The sequence below is a fragment of the Ambystoma mexicanum genome, chromosome 1p, assembly GCF_040938575.1.
Source record: "Ambystoma mexicanum isolate Mex_15411 chromosome 1p, UKY_AmexF1_1, whole genome shotgun sequence".
Lineage (NCBI taxonomy): Eukaryota > Metazoa > Chordata > Amphibia > Caudata > Ambystomatidae > Ambystoma > Ambystoma mexicanum.
The window spans coordinates 534,305,028-534,319,743 of record NC_090921.1 but is presented as its reverse complement, the minus strand read 5'-3'; positions in this window follow the sequence as shown (position 1 = coordinate 534,319,743).

Sequence of the window (14,716 nt, the reverse complement as noted above, 5' to 3'; positions counted from 1 at the left end):
ATCCATGTGCATGGTGTGTGTGGGAGGGCTTCTGTTTGGGTGCCAGGTGAGGGTGTGTGTGCCTGAGTGGTTTGGGTCACCCATGTGCCTCATCCTATACATTCTGCGCAACAGCATTTGGGTATAGCAGCATCCCTTCTGCCAACATTAGACATCCAGCCCAACACCACGCCAGTTGTCCTTGAAGTGCCATCTTGTCACAATATTGTTGCTTATTTACCTCTGTTTATTCAGGCAGATTGTTTGCATACCACCACTTTTACTCGGGATTTCTCAGTCCTATTGTCACATGTCTGACATGGCTATGGTACAGTGGACTGGCTTTGTTTCCTGGACATGATTTGTTTAGACATGTCCCTGTGCTATAGGACCATTTTGGACTGGCAGCTCCAGGTTAAACATTTGAACCATTTCAATGAAAAAATCAATTTCATGAGCAAACTGGACTGAATGAACAATTGGTGCCCTCCTCTCCCTCTTCACTTTATGGCTAGGGTACATGCCATCTGTGTGATGGCATGTGTATTTGACCTGCCAATCACTGGCCAATGTGTGATGCCACTGCTAGGCAGCATGCAGCAAATGTGTTCATCTTCCATCTTGGTGTCATCAATGTGTGCCATCTGCCTACCCTTCACACACAGTGACGGTGCATGCATGGGAGGGTTTTAGTCATGTAGGACATGAGTCAATCAAGTACTGTTTTTGTAGCCTCTCAGCCCAAATTGTGTGCCATAGTGCTAATGCCTGTTTCCATTTGTTTTCTTTTATGTCTTTGCAGGGGATGATGCACTTGATACTGCTGGGGTTGTGGAGATGGTGTAGACCCAGGAGGGGTCTGAGGGCCGACCGACCACCAGTGAGGGACGTGGTGTGGTGGTGGGTGAGAACCCACAATTGCTGCAGGTCGTGCTCTCAAGGGGTGTCTCTGGCTGCACCTCCCCCGAGCTGTATTCAGGTGTCGATTCGGATGATGAGACCTATGTGCCGTCGCAGGTGAGTGTTCCTGGGAGGGATTCTGTTCTGTCCGACCCACCTGCACCAGGGTTAGAACCCTCAATGGGGATGTCAGTGTTGGCAGGTACGCCTTTGGTGGTTACGGATGCAGGGTCAAACTCCGCGACATCTGATCCTGTTCCTGGGCCAGCAGATCAGAGGGGGAATGCAGTCCTGCAGCCTCAGGCAGTGCCGGCACAGCAAGGCGCAGTTCGCCTTGCCCCAGACAGGTGTGGTGCCCGCCGACGTGGTGGCCGTCCGCCACCTGGCAATACCGCATGGGAGCAATCCATATACGGTATGGCAACCCAACAGGCAGCATCATCAGAGATGATGGCTCAGGCCATGGATAGGGTGGCCACTTCCATTGTCCCCCCCGAAAGGCTGATGGAGCGACTACAGCAGGCAATAGACTCCATCTGCCAGTCACACAGGGAGGACATGTTGGCGTCCGACAGGGACAGGCGGGCGGCACTGGCGACTCTGCGGGAAGCCATTTCCATAGAGTCCCAGGGCCACAGGGAAGCCCTGAGGGTGGAACTCCTTCACCTCAGGACGACTCTTGCTTGAGGCTTCAACAAACAGAAGGACAGAACAGCAGCTGGAGCGTCTCACACGTACGCTCTCAGCTGAGATGCAGGCAACTAGGGCGGAGGTCCGGGCATCCCGTGAGTTGTTGCATGGGGACCTCCGCACAATTATACTCCAGAACGAGACCAACCACACCTGCATGCTTGCTGCCATGGAGGAATAGACTAGGGCTTTGCGTGGGCTGCCTCCCATAGTGCCACCACCTGCTGATGCAGCTGCAGAGGGTGAGGAGAGTGACAGCAGTGATTCTCCCACAATAGGGTAGCCGTGTAAGCCATGAGCCCACACAGGTGGGTTTTGGTGTGCACCCTGTCCTCGGACCTCCTGGGTGGCCTCTCCCACCCCCCAGGCCCATTAATGGGCATTTTTGATTTTCTTTTTTTTGGGACAGTGAGTTGCCTTGTGTGGCTCCCGTGGGCATACGCTGCATTGTGGCTGGGCACATGCAGGCTTGTCATGAATTTGGTTCAGATGCTTGGGTTTTTGTGACACATACCCCTCCTGCTTCCCGTTTCCATGGGCTTGCAAAGGGTGTTCCCAAGTGACATTGACGTACATGGTGACATTGGACTCCCATTCGATGTGTGGGCAGTCTGTAGTCAATACTGTGTATACATTCATAGTGCATATTGTTGTTGTATTGTACACTGCATGGTGTATTGATATGTGCCTCTGCATGCATCTCATCCTCCGAATTGCAGGTCCATTTCTCATGTCTTCACACGGCGGTCCACCTTGGAACTGGAGTCCATGTTGTAAGCAGTGCACCTACACTCTTGCGTGGCGCTAACACTGTATACTTGGAAGTGTTCGAAGTGCTGAAATCATCAGGTAGTGAGGCTAGCAAATCTTTAAGTCTGTAATGTCATGTTTAAGGTAGGTTGGAGGTTGTGTAGGTGATTGGTATTCTTGGTAAGTATTTGGTAATGTGGGTTGTAGGTCCTGCATTACTGTGAGCATTTCATGTGTGGCCATGTTTCCATTAGGGACACTGTAGCTGGTGACACTTGGGGCATGTTGTGGGGATTAATTTGTTTGCTCTCACATTGCATGACATGCCATGGTGTGTTGTGTGGCCGTGCCGGGGAGGGGTTGGGTGACATGGCACTGTTTTCATGTAGTATTTTGCAAGTGGGTATTCATTTCTGCAGCATGGAAGTGTGTCTTTTGATGACACTGCATTGGTGGTGTTTGTGTAGGTAGGGATGCACACATTGTGACACTTCCACATGAACAATCTCAGGCTGCTATGGTTCTGACAGTTGACTGTCCCTTTGTTGGTCATAATTGTCAGGTCGAATCATCATTGCTTATCAGATGGTATGTGCCAGGGCTGTGTGCACTCCACAGGGGTGTGATTTCTATGTGAAGTAATTAGCCACCAGCTGCGAACGGGCTGCCTCACCCGTGCCCTCTCCCCTCCCATGCACAGCGGGCGTGCATGTGGTTGGGGATGTGGGGGCACCCCCATGTCCACAGCCAGGCCCTGGCGTGTTGCAACATTGTGCAGGACACATGCTGCCACTATGATCCTGCACACTACTGGGGGCGCATATAACTGCTGCCCGCCAGAACGGTCAAGGGAGCGAAAGCGTGTCTTGAGCACTCCGAATGTGCGCTCCACTATGCCCCGGGTTGCAATATGGGCTGTGTTGTATCTTAACTCGGGAGACGTGATGGGGTTCCGAATTGGCGTCATCATGTGGGTGCTCAGAGGGTAGGCACTGTCCCCTGGTGAGGAGGTGATGGGTATCATTAGTGGGGTATCGACATAACTCTGCATCTGACATGCATGCATGTGCAGTGGCATTCATACTCACCAAGCAGCCATGTATCGCCATGCCGCCCAGCTTCTAGGTCACGGCTTAGGGTTGACATTCGGTAAATGAAGCTGTCGTGGGTGGACCCTGGATAGTTGGCATATACTGAGGTGATGATTCCCTTGGCATTACATACTACCTGCACATTGATTGAATGCCATTTCGGTTCCTATAGATGTGATCAGATGCCCTGGGGGGACGTAGTGCCACATGGGTGCAGTCAATGGCACCTAGCACTTTGGGGAATTGTGCCACACCGTAGAAATCGAGGGCGGCAGCCTGCCTTTCTGTAGGTGTCCTGGGCAGGTATATGTGCCTACGGACTGATGGGCGTGCAGTGATGATGTTCAAGACCTGGTGTAGGCAGCGTGACTGCGTGGCCTGTGACACCCCACCCACTATGGCACTTGTCAGCTGAAAGATCCAGTGGCCAAGAAGTGCAGTACATTGAGGACCTTCTCCAGGGGGCTGAGTGCTTGGGAGCACAGGGTGGGTGATGTGAGGTCATCCTCCCACTCACTGACCAGGTCCAGTATTATGTGTGGTGGAAACCTGTACCTCCCATACACCTGGTCATTAGGCATCCCAAAAAGGCTGGTTCTGGGAGTGAAAATTCAGGCCCTCACTATCCTCCTCCTCCTCCTTTGGTAACCCACGGCCACTGCTGCTAGGAACGGTATATTCATCCTGGCGTCTGAGCTTGTTTGTTGTTTGCGCGCCCTTTTATGCTGCGCGGGTCGACGTACGCCTGCTTCGTGCTGGCGTACGTGTTTCAGGATTGGACCATTTATTTTTCGGCGCGTCGTAGGCGAACGTGTGAATCTTCCCGCCCACCCCAGGAATACACGTAACACGCTCTGCCAGGCCCAGTCGCGAGTGAATATTCCCGCCCACCCCTGGAATACAAGTACCCCACTTTCACAGGCCCAGTCGCGTGTGGAAGTTCACGCGCACCCCGAAATACACGTACCCAGGGCAATCGCGTGTGGAACTTCCCGCGAACCCCGTAAAACACGTAGCCTGCTGGTATCGCGTGTGGAAGTTCACGCAGACCCATAATACACGTACCCTGATGGTATCGCATGGGAGACTACCCGCGCACCCCAGGGATACACGCACCCAGGCAAATCGCACGGCTGGGGGGTGGGGGTGGTGGGAGACATGAGTGGGGGCCTGGTGGAGGGTGCCCCTGGTGGCTGGGGGGTGAGGGTGGTGGGAGACATGAGTGGGGGCCTGGTGGAGGCTGCCCCTGCACTGCTGGAGGGTGGGGGTTCAGGGAGACATGAGTTGGACATGAGTGGGGGCCTGGTGGAGGGTGCCCCTGCACTGCTCGGGGGTGGGGGTGATAGGGGACATGAGTGGGGGCCTGGTGGAGGCTGCTCCTGCACTGCTGGGGGGTGGGGGTGGTGGGAGTCATGAGTGGGGGCCTGTTGGAGGCTGCCCCTGCACTGCTGGGGGGTGGGGGTGGTGGTAGACATGAGTGGGGGCCTGGTGGAGGGTGCCCCTGGGGGGTGGGGTGGTGGTAGACATGAGTGGGGGCCTGGTGGAGGCTGCCCCTGCACTGCTGGGGGTTGGGGGTGGTGGGAGACATGAGTGGGGGCCTGGTGGAGGGTGCCCCTGGATGCTGGGGGGTGTGGGTGGTGGGAGACATGAGTGGGGGGCCTGGTGGAGGCTGCCCCTGCGCTGCTGGGGGGTGGGGGTGGTGGGAGACATGAGTGGGGGCCTGGTGGAGGGTGCCCCTGGTGGCTGGGGGGTGGGGGTGGTGGGAGACATGAGTGGGGGCCTGGTGGAGGGTGCCCCTGGATGCAGGGGGGTGGGGGTGGTGGGAGACATGAGTGGGGGCCTGGTGGAGGCTGCCCCTGCACTGCTGGGGGGTGGGGGTGATAGGGGACATGAGTGGGGGCCTGGTGGAGGCTGCTCCTGCACTGCTGGGGGATGGTGGGAGACATGAGTGGGGGCCTGGTGGAGGCTGCTCCTGCACTGCTGGGGGGTGGGGGTGGTGGGAGACATGAGTGGGGGCCTGGTGGAGGCTGCCCCTGCACTGCTGGGGGGTGGGGGTGGTGGGAAACATGAGTGGGGGCCTGGTGGAGGGTGCCCCTGCACTGCTGGGGGTTGGGGGTGGTGGGAGACATGAGTTGGACATGAGTGGGGGCCTGGTGGAGGGTGCCCCTGCACTGCTGGGGGGTGGGGGTGATAGGGGACATGAGTGGGGGCCTGGTGGAGGCTGCTCCTGCACTGCTGGGGGGTGGGGGTGGTGGGAGACATGAGTGGGGTCCTGGTGGAGACTGCCCCTGCACTGCTGGGGGGTGGGGGTGATGGAAGACATGAGTGGGGGCCTGGTGGAGGGTGCCCCTGGTGGCTGGGGGGTGGGGGTGGTGGGAGACATGAGTGGGGGCCTGGTGGAGGGTGCCCCTGCACTGCTGGGGGGTGGGGGTGCAGGGAGACATGTGTTGGTGATCAGTAGTGCAAGGTGACATGTGGGTTGGCTGGTGGGCATGGCCATGGTGGATGGGTTGCCTGTGGGACATGAGCAGGGGTGCAGGGTAGTCCCCTGTGGTGTGGGCTGCCTGCAGGCTCCGTGGAGGGTGTAGAGGGAACACCTGGGAGGACCCACACGGCCAAATCACGTGTAGCATTCCCCGGCACCACCGAAATACATGTACCCTGCTGAAATCGCGTGTGAATCTTCCCGCGCACTTCGGAATACACGTACTCAGGCCAATCGCGTGTGGAACTTCCAGCGCACCCGAAGTACACCTACCCAGTACAATGGCGTGTGGAACTTCCCGCGCATCCTGAAGTACACGTACCCAAGCCAATCGCGTGTGGAACTTCCCGCACACCCCGAAGTACACATACCCAGGCCAATCGCGTGTGGAACTTCCCGCGCACCCCGAAGTACACGTACCCAGGCCAATCATGTGTGGAACTTCCCACGCACCCCGAAGTACACATACCCAGGCCAATCGCGTGTGGAACTTCCCACGCACCCCGAAACACACGTACCCAGGCTAATCGCGTGTGGAACTTCCCACCCACTCCGAAGTACACGTACCCAGGCCAATCGCGTGTGGAACTTCCCGCGCACCCCGAAGTACACGTACCCAGGCCAATCACCTGTGGAACTTCCCGCGCACCCCGAAACACACGTACCCAGGCTAATCGTGTGTGGAACTTCCCACGCACCCCGTAGTACACGTACCCAGGCTAATCGCGTGTGGAACTTCCCGCGCACCCCGAAGTACAAGTACCCAGGCCAATCGCGTGTGGAACTTCCCGCGCACCCCGAAACACACGTACCCAGGCTAATCGCATGTGGAACTTCTCATGCACCCAGGAACACATGCACATGCTATTTTTCACACAGCGGGTGTCCGTGTTTGTCGGTACCCCTTTGCACCTCATTTGTCCTAGAGGGCCACTGTATGGACCATTCATCATGGCTGTATATGGGTGCTTTTTGTTAGCGCACATTTTGGCGCACATTTTTTTCAGGCGCAGGGGCGCTACCGCCTGCTTTCTTGTGGCGTACTTGTTTGGCCCTGTGCACGTCTTTGACCGTGCGCTGGTTTGCCCTATTCGATTCCATGAATACGGGTTGTAGGCGAGCGTGTGGGCGTTCCGCGCACTTGCCTCCTGTACTTCCCCCGTGACGCCCATATTTTCACGCGTTGTTCCCCATTCCGAGTGTTACACCCCGTGTTCCGCCTACTTTTGTGATGTGCGCCGCGCTATGTGCAATTTCGCAGTGGCCGTGGCGCACGATGTTGGATGATCTGTGCGCCGGCGTGCGCGGCGCACATTTTTAGCGCACATCCAATGTTTTTCTCGCGCCCGGACTTCCATGAATCGATGTGCGCTGGTTTCCCTGCTATTTTCGCACTTGCACTGTGATTTTCTCACTTTTACTGCGAATCGCACGTTTTGGCACCTCTGCGCGGGAATTTTCGGCGCACATTAATTCCATGAATCGACCCCTTGGGGTCAAGTCACATCATATGAAACATATACATAGCGGAAGACACAGGCTTCAAAGAGAGCAATCCTTTCTGTGCATGAAGATAATCATTAGGGTTATCAGCACTTTCTCATAGTTTTATTTTCATTACTCTACCTTCCCTGTATATGCTCATATTTGTATACATTATACTCACTCTCCTTTCCTTTGGGTGCAGTCACATCATGTGATACACATACATATGGTAAGTAGCAGCTTTGAAACAGAGCAATAGTTTCTCTGTATAAAGACAATCAGTTAGGTTATGAACTCTTTCTGCTACTACTTCTGCTTTTTTGTTTACTTCACTGTCCCTATATATACTCATATTTGTATGTGTTGTTGTCTCTTTGTGTTTTGTCTGTAATAATTATGTATTAAGTGGGTTTTATTATCTACTTATTACATGTTTCACAGTACGCAAAACTCTAATAAGAAAGCAGTTATCATTTCAGTATTCAACATGGCAAGATTATGAATATGGCACCTTCATCATGTATGCTGCACACACTGCCTATGTTTCTGCATGAGTAGCTTAGTATACTGGATAGAACTTCATAATAGAATGCTATTTATATCAATGCATTGCTTAATGCACTAATTAGCTCATGATATTTATCCCAATGATCCTTGACAGTTTTTGGTCAGCATTATAAGAATCCCTTGTACAGAGTTTTTATGAAAAGTAAATGCACATGTGATGTCATCAGTGATGTCATCAATGACATTTGTGATGTCATCTTTGATGTCCTGGGTGTTAGTGTTAGCAGTGCACGGTGGCGCGAGTTATGGTTGCTTATGTTACCATAACTGCCGAATTTCAGGGGTTTTTCGGTTTTACTTTGAACCATAACGTCCCTTTAACAAAGTTTTTTCACTGAATTTCATAGGTTTTTGGTAGCGCAACTTAACCATAACGTCCCTTTAACAAAGTTTTTTTACTGAATTTCATAGGTTTTTAGTAGCACAACTTAACCATAATATCCCTGACTTCATATACATGTAACATAGAACATACTAACCCCCTCGTAGTGATTTTCATGTCCGGGGACTACCGCCATGTCCGCGGACATATCGAAAATCTGAGCGTGGTGAATGTAAATTTAAATAGTGTGCCCCATTTCCCCTTTGAAGTTGGCTCTGAAAAGAGCCGTTTTTTTTGGTTTTTTTACAGATGCTTGACAGACACGTGTTATTTTGTATTTTTTTCTTGTTTTTTTCTTACTTTACTCCTAAAATCTTCACATAACCTTCTCCAAAGCAACCCTTACATTCCAAAATAGAAAGGCATTTCTCGTAAAAGATAAAGAAATGCCATCTTCTTTAAAATTAACAGCATTACTGGCATCAATATTCTCATTATTACAAAAGAACATACCAGCTCTAAGCATGAAGGCACACATGACATGCCTCGGTTGATGACACACCTAGCAATGTTTTGCTGAGGACAAAAAACTGAACTATTGTCCCATATTGCCCTAGGTAGTAATCCAGAAAAAATTACTTTCGCATTTGGAAGGATCTTCATTACGGCTTGAACCAAGCGTTCCAAATCAGCTAACAAAGTAGGGGCACTGACGTTGCCCAAATGGAAAGCACCATAGTGCAAAACTACCACATGCGGACTGTTCATCGTGGCCATATCCTCACAAACTTGTACAATTCCCTGTAAATTGCAATCGGGCACAGTGCTCCACACCACCTCCACTCCTTTCACATCAAAGTTCTTTGCAACATGCCTGCATTGAGCGTACTATTGTAAACCATACACAAACATATCTCCAAGCACCAACACCCTGACTTTCTCTACTTCTGCCATCTTCACCACACACAGTCTCTTTCAACACAAATCCACAACCTCGACATCTGATTGGCTGATCCGTACAGTCTTCTTTCCATGTTGGATTTCCTGGAAAAACCCGGATTTAGCACGCCCTGTCCACGAAGAGCCGCGGTGTCCGCGGACGGCGTTCACTTTACTCTCTGTGCCATTCCCTCATTGCATACAGCTAAGCAATCACACAATACGAATAACGTCCTCAGAACACCCCCATTTTGTGAATTTTCGAACATTTTAGGACAATTATCATTTCATTATTCAACATATTAACATTACAAATATTATACTTTCATCTTGTACTCTGCACACAATGCTATGTTTCTCCATTAGTAGCTCAGTATACTAGATAGAATCCCATAATACAATGCTATTTATATCAATGCATCGTTCAAAGCACTAATAATGGTATGATATTTATTGCAATATCCTTGACACTTTTTTCGCAACATTATAATAAAAATCCCTAGTACACAAATTCCATGAAAAGTACATACACATGTGATGTCATCAGTGATTTCATCAATGACATTTGCGATGTCATCTTTGATGTCCTGGGTGTTAGTCTTAGCAGTGCACGGTGGTGGCGCAAGTTATTTTTCATAGCTTACCATAACTTGCGATTTTCAGGGGTCTTTCGGCTGTACTTAGAACCATAACGTCCCTTAAACAAACTTTTTTTAATATCACGCAAACAATATACAAACATGGCATGCAAAAACCAACTTCTATAGATGGCTTTACACAGAATGTTGCAAAGTAAGAATTTATGCTCGTTCACAGTGAAGGTCAGCTGCTTCCATTTTTTTCTCAGGCCCCGGAGAGGCTCACGAAGCGGACTATAAGGTTGTATTGTGTTTTGACCTTGACAGACAGAGATTGTGATGAAAGACTTTTCTTGAAGGAGTGTTGCTAAAACGTAAGAGAAGATAAAGATGAAATTTCTGAAACGAAACCACTTTTATATATTATATCACTATGCGAAGGATCGTTCGCACACGCGAAGTCGTATTTTGGGACTGCACCACTCGTAGACAATGGAAATTGCAATTTTACTGTAAGTAACCCTTTAGATTATTTTATACCAAATATAATTACAATAGCGTAGCATTAAAGACCGCTCAAGTTGAACTTGTTCGTTGAAAGTGGCATAATGTTTTCTACCGCGCACTATCACCGCCGAATTGATCCCCTGTCGTTTAGAGGGCTCTGAAAAAGGCAAACGACACAGGGTGGGTTAATAGAAATAATTTAACCGGTCTATAGGCGGTCAAGCGCTCTACTCGCTGTGCTACTTCACTGTAGCCTGTCAAGTGGCACAGCGAGTACAACGCTCGCTTTGACATCTGTGCACAGCTTGCTAACGCAAGTTCGAATCCTGGCAAGGCCAAACTCAGCCTTTCATCCTTCCGTGGTCGATAAATGAGCACCACACACCGTGGTTAATAATAAGCACCGCTTAGATACCTCACGGTTCTTAGCGCTATATGAATGGGAAAATATTATTATTTTATTATTAACATACTCTGTTTCACTATCTTCGATAGCAAATAGTTTCACGCCCTAATAAATAAAATGATGATTTTTAATGAAGATCGGCTGGCGAGACTAATTTATGTTTTTTAAAACAGGTATGTGGCCCCATTTTGCCTATGTCACGATTTACAGACTCCAGCGGATGGGGTCTTCAACTGCCAGGTGCAGGTCCAAATATGCAACTTCATGACCCTCACCATTTTATGGGACAATCACCAAGGACCAATATGCCCTTACGCAGTACTACCGGCTACAAACAACATACCAACCAATAGGGTGGTCTAATGGCTCGTTGTTGGAGCAACCTTCCGATTATCAGAGCGACCATTTACTGCTTTTATCATAAACCAACAGCCTATCTACCGCAAAGGAACAACGCGTGGCTCCAAATAAACTTTTGCTGATCGACAGCAGAGACAATAGAAAATCGCTGAATATTCACTAAACTTTTCATGTGTTATAAATGTACTTTACCAAATGTACAATCCTGCTGTTTACTTTTAAACCACAGTTTCATATTCCGAATTGTGGCGCACTGAGTTGTAAGCTGATCTAACACCCTCTGTACTGCAAAGGAACATCGCGTGCCTCAACATGAACTTTTGCGGATCGACAACAAACACAAATGCAAATTGCTGAATATTCTCTAAACATTTGATGTCAAATAAATGTACTTTACAAAATGTACGATCTTGCTGTTTGCTTTTAAATCACTGTTTCATATTCCGAATTGTGGCGCGCTGTGTTGTGACATAATATGTGTTGTCTTCCGGGTTCTGTGTAAAGTCACTTAGGACTGCAGAGAACTGGGAGCGTTTGATGACGCACCCTGTAACGTCACGGAGTGAGGCGGGGAATATGAATGCTTTGATAATATCAGGCTTAGGGGTGGGAGATATGATTTAGTGTCACAAAAGCAAGTCAGCCAGGTCAATAGCGCCAGTCATAGGATTATCACATAATGTCGGCGCACACCAGCCGGATTTATCGTTTCTTTAGTGGACAAAAAGTCGGTTGACGCCTATAGGAAATTGTACTATTAGCGGACAAAAGGAGTGGTCTTAAAACACTTTCACCCTGACAACGAACAATACAAACAACGTTCTCAGAACACCCCCATTTTGTGTTATTGCAACCATTTCGGGACACCGCGAGTGTTCTTAGAACACATTCAACTAGACAGATTACAATACGGACAGCGTCCTGAGGACACCCCCAGTTTGTGTATTTAGTGTTCATAGCTCATTTTTACCTTCCTTGCGAACAGAAATGACACATACTCCGTCCTCTAAACACCCCAACATTTAGTTTATTTACAAAATGTCATAAAAGCCGTGTTCTCCGTGGACAAATCGAACGCAACAAAAACGTCTAGCACATAAAAAAACAAAACATTGAACCTATCTCATACTCCCCCACCCTCCCCAAACACTCTTACACACCAACACACGGCACTAAATACAATTTTTTATCCACGTTTCACTGCGCTGTACGCGGTCGACGGCGAATACAAGATGGCGGGCGCAACAGAAAATCTGACGCGCTCCACGCCCCTCGCCGTCCAATCAGCGAACACGTCGCATGTCCGCGGACATGACGCAAGACCATGGGCCAATCGTGGTGCTGTCCGCGGAGCGAACAGGGAAGTCCGTCCACGAAGCGAACACAGATATCACTAATTTTTTTGCCTTACATTTTGATCATTTTTAAAAAAAACTACTGGACGGATTTACACCAAAACGCTTTTGGGACCTGGCCGCCGCTCCTGCCGCAAATTTGGTGTAAATCCGTCCAGCGGTTCGGGCTGTAGCCGTGTGCAAAGTTTTTTCCCATTCAGTCTATGGGGAAAAAAAAGTTTTGGGACCCCCCCTATAACTTTTCCCCCCCTGGACGAATCCTCACCAAACTTTGCAAAAGAATTCAGAGTGGGCCATATACTTTTTTTGCAAAGTTTGGTGAGGATTCGTCCAGGGGGAGCGAAGTTATAAACCGCCCAAAAAGTGCTCTTCCTATGGAAACAGCAACTTAACCATAACTACACAGCCACTACCGTGGCTGTGTAATATATATATATATTTATATATATATATATATGTCCAGATGACTGTTATTTCTCCAGTCCATTTGAAAGCACTCCCCAGTTTCAAAGGTAGTCTTTATTCAATCAAATCGCGCAGCATGTGGCTCGTACAACCCACTAACATCGTGGTTCTCTCAGAACAAATGGCCCTCGCATAGCGGAGTTAACGTTTTGCGGTTTCCTCACTGCTTGAACAAGTATACTGACCCTAGATCCATGCAAGCTTGCACAATGCTACCTCACTGTCGATAATGTAGAATGTAACTGCCTGCATATTATTAGACAATGTCTTATGAACCGTCAGTCATATTGAGTCGCTTATGTCATTTGATTTTGTGTCAGCTGTCCCTCATTCACCACCTCATGTCTTAACGTTATGATATTGCCCAATTATATGAAGCGTGAACAATGCTATGTGTATATTTCTCCCCAAATAAGGCTAAACGCATATAAGACTGTAACCCACTATGTACAAATGCAAAAGACCCCAACCAATAAGGGGCACAAGACAAAAGGCTATGAAAGGGGGGCCTAAGCCCATCCATGAACACCCTGGTCTAATATTGAGTTATGTTGTTTGAACACCTGGTCACTAAGACCCCTCCAAGGGAAAACACATCTAAGATGAGATATAGTGCTTGTAATCCAGTCACGGTAACCATATACTCTAGCCTCCCCTTGTCAGTATCAAACAATAACCCCCAACCTAGCATTTGAATGTGTTCAAACATGAAAACGATATCCTCGGTAGAAACACAGAATTGATGTTCAGTAATAGAGAATCGTGCCTTGTTTTTACACTTGTAACCTATTGCCTTTTCTGCCGGACGAAGTAGTCAGACATATGAATGAATGGGAATGTGTGGCCACAAGGGCAAACGTCAGAGAAGTTGGTCAGTAATGTATCAATTCATCGGAAACCGGACAGAGGAGCCCAGTCGAACTCTCGACCCCGTTCACTACATCATGATGCCAACGCACCACGTGCCTGTGGACCAATCAGTCATCACCGACCCTATAGCACCTATAGGTGCCTCCTCTTAGTAACCAATCTCAATCCAATATGTTCCCCATAGGCCTTCCCCAAAAGAAATGTAACATGTTATCTGCAGAGCGCTCTCGGCGTGAGCAGAATAGATTCTGTTTGCCCTAACTTAGATAAAACGCCTTTAACCTCACTTCACTTGGTCCTGGTCTTATTCCCTCCTGGGATGTACCTTTATTGACTCTGTTGTTCAGCCCACCAGCGGGCTAAGGGGCCTCTCACTTTCATTGGTGACCACGACTCGATAGCGTTCTTTCCCGTCTTTCTGGCACAAGACGCCCCCCCTGCTTTGACCCTGAGCACGCTCCCTCAAGAGCTACCTGCCAACGGCAACCGGCACACCTAGACGTGCGCATGCAGTAAGGCGAGCGGGTACGGGATCCCTCTTAACAAAACCCATACGTACCACTCGCCGGAGCCAGGCGTGGTCTTTGAGTGATGAGCAGCGCCCTGTCGACTGGATCCAGAGGGTCTCGGATCAAGACAGACACTTGAGTATTAAGTGCGAGTGATATTAAAGGCACGGGTGGGAGTCAGATTAGAAGGGTTTGGGGTAAGAGGAACATAAGCGGGGTAACATTGAGGGAGTGGTAAGGTGAATTCAAGGGAAAGTGATAAAAGGTTTTGGAACTTGGGGTCTTTTTCCTGTCTTTCTTACTGCTCTCCTTCTATCGCTTATGGCCATTAGGACAGAAATGAAATAAGAGAGGATAAGGAGTTAAAAGGGATCCTATCTCCGTGGGGAGTGGAAGGCGGCGCCACATAGTGCTATCTCGACTAGTACAGGACATACAGGTGTAAGAAACTAAAGTAG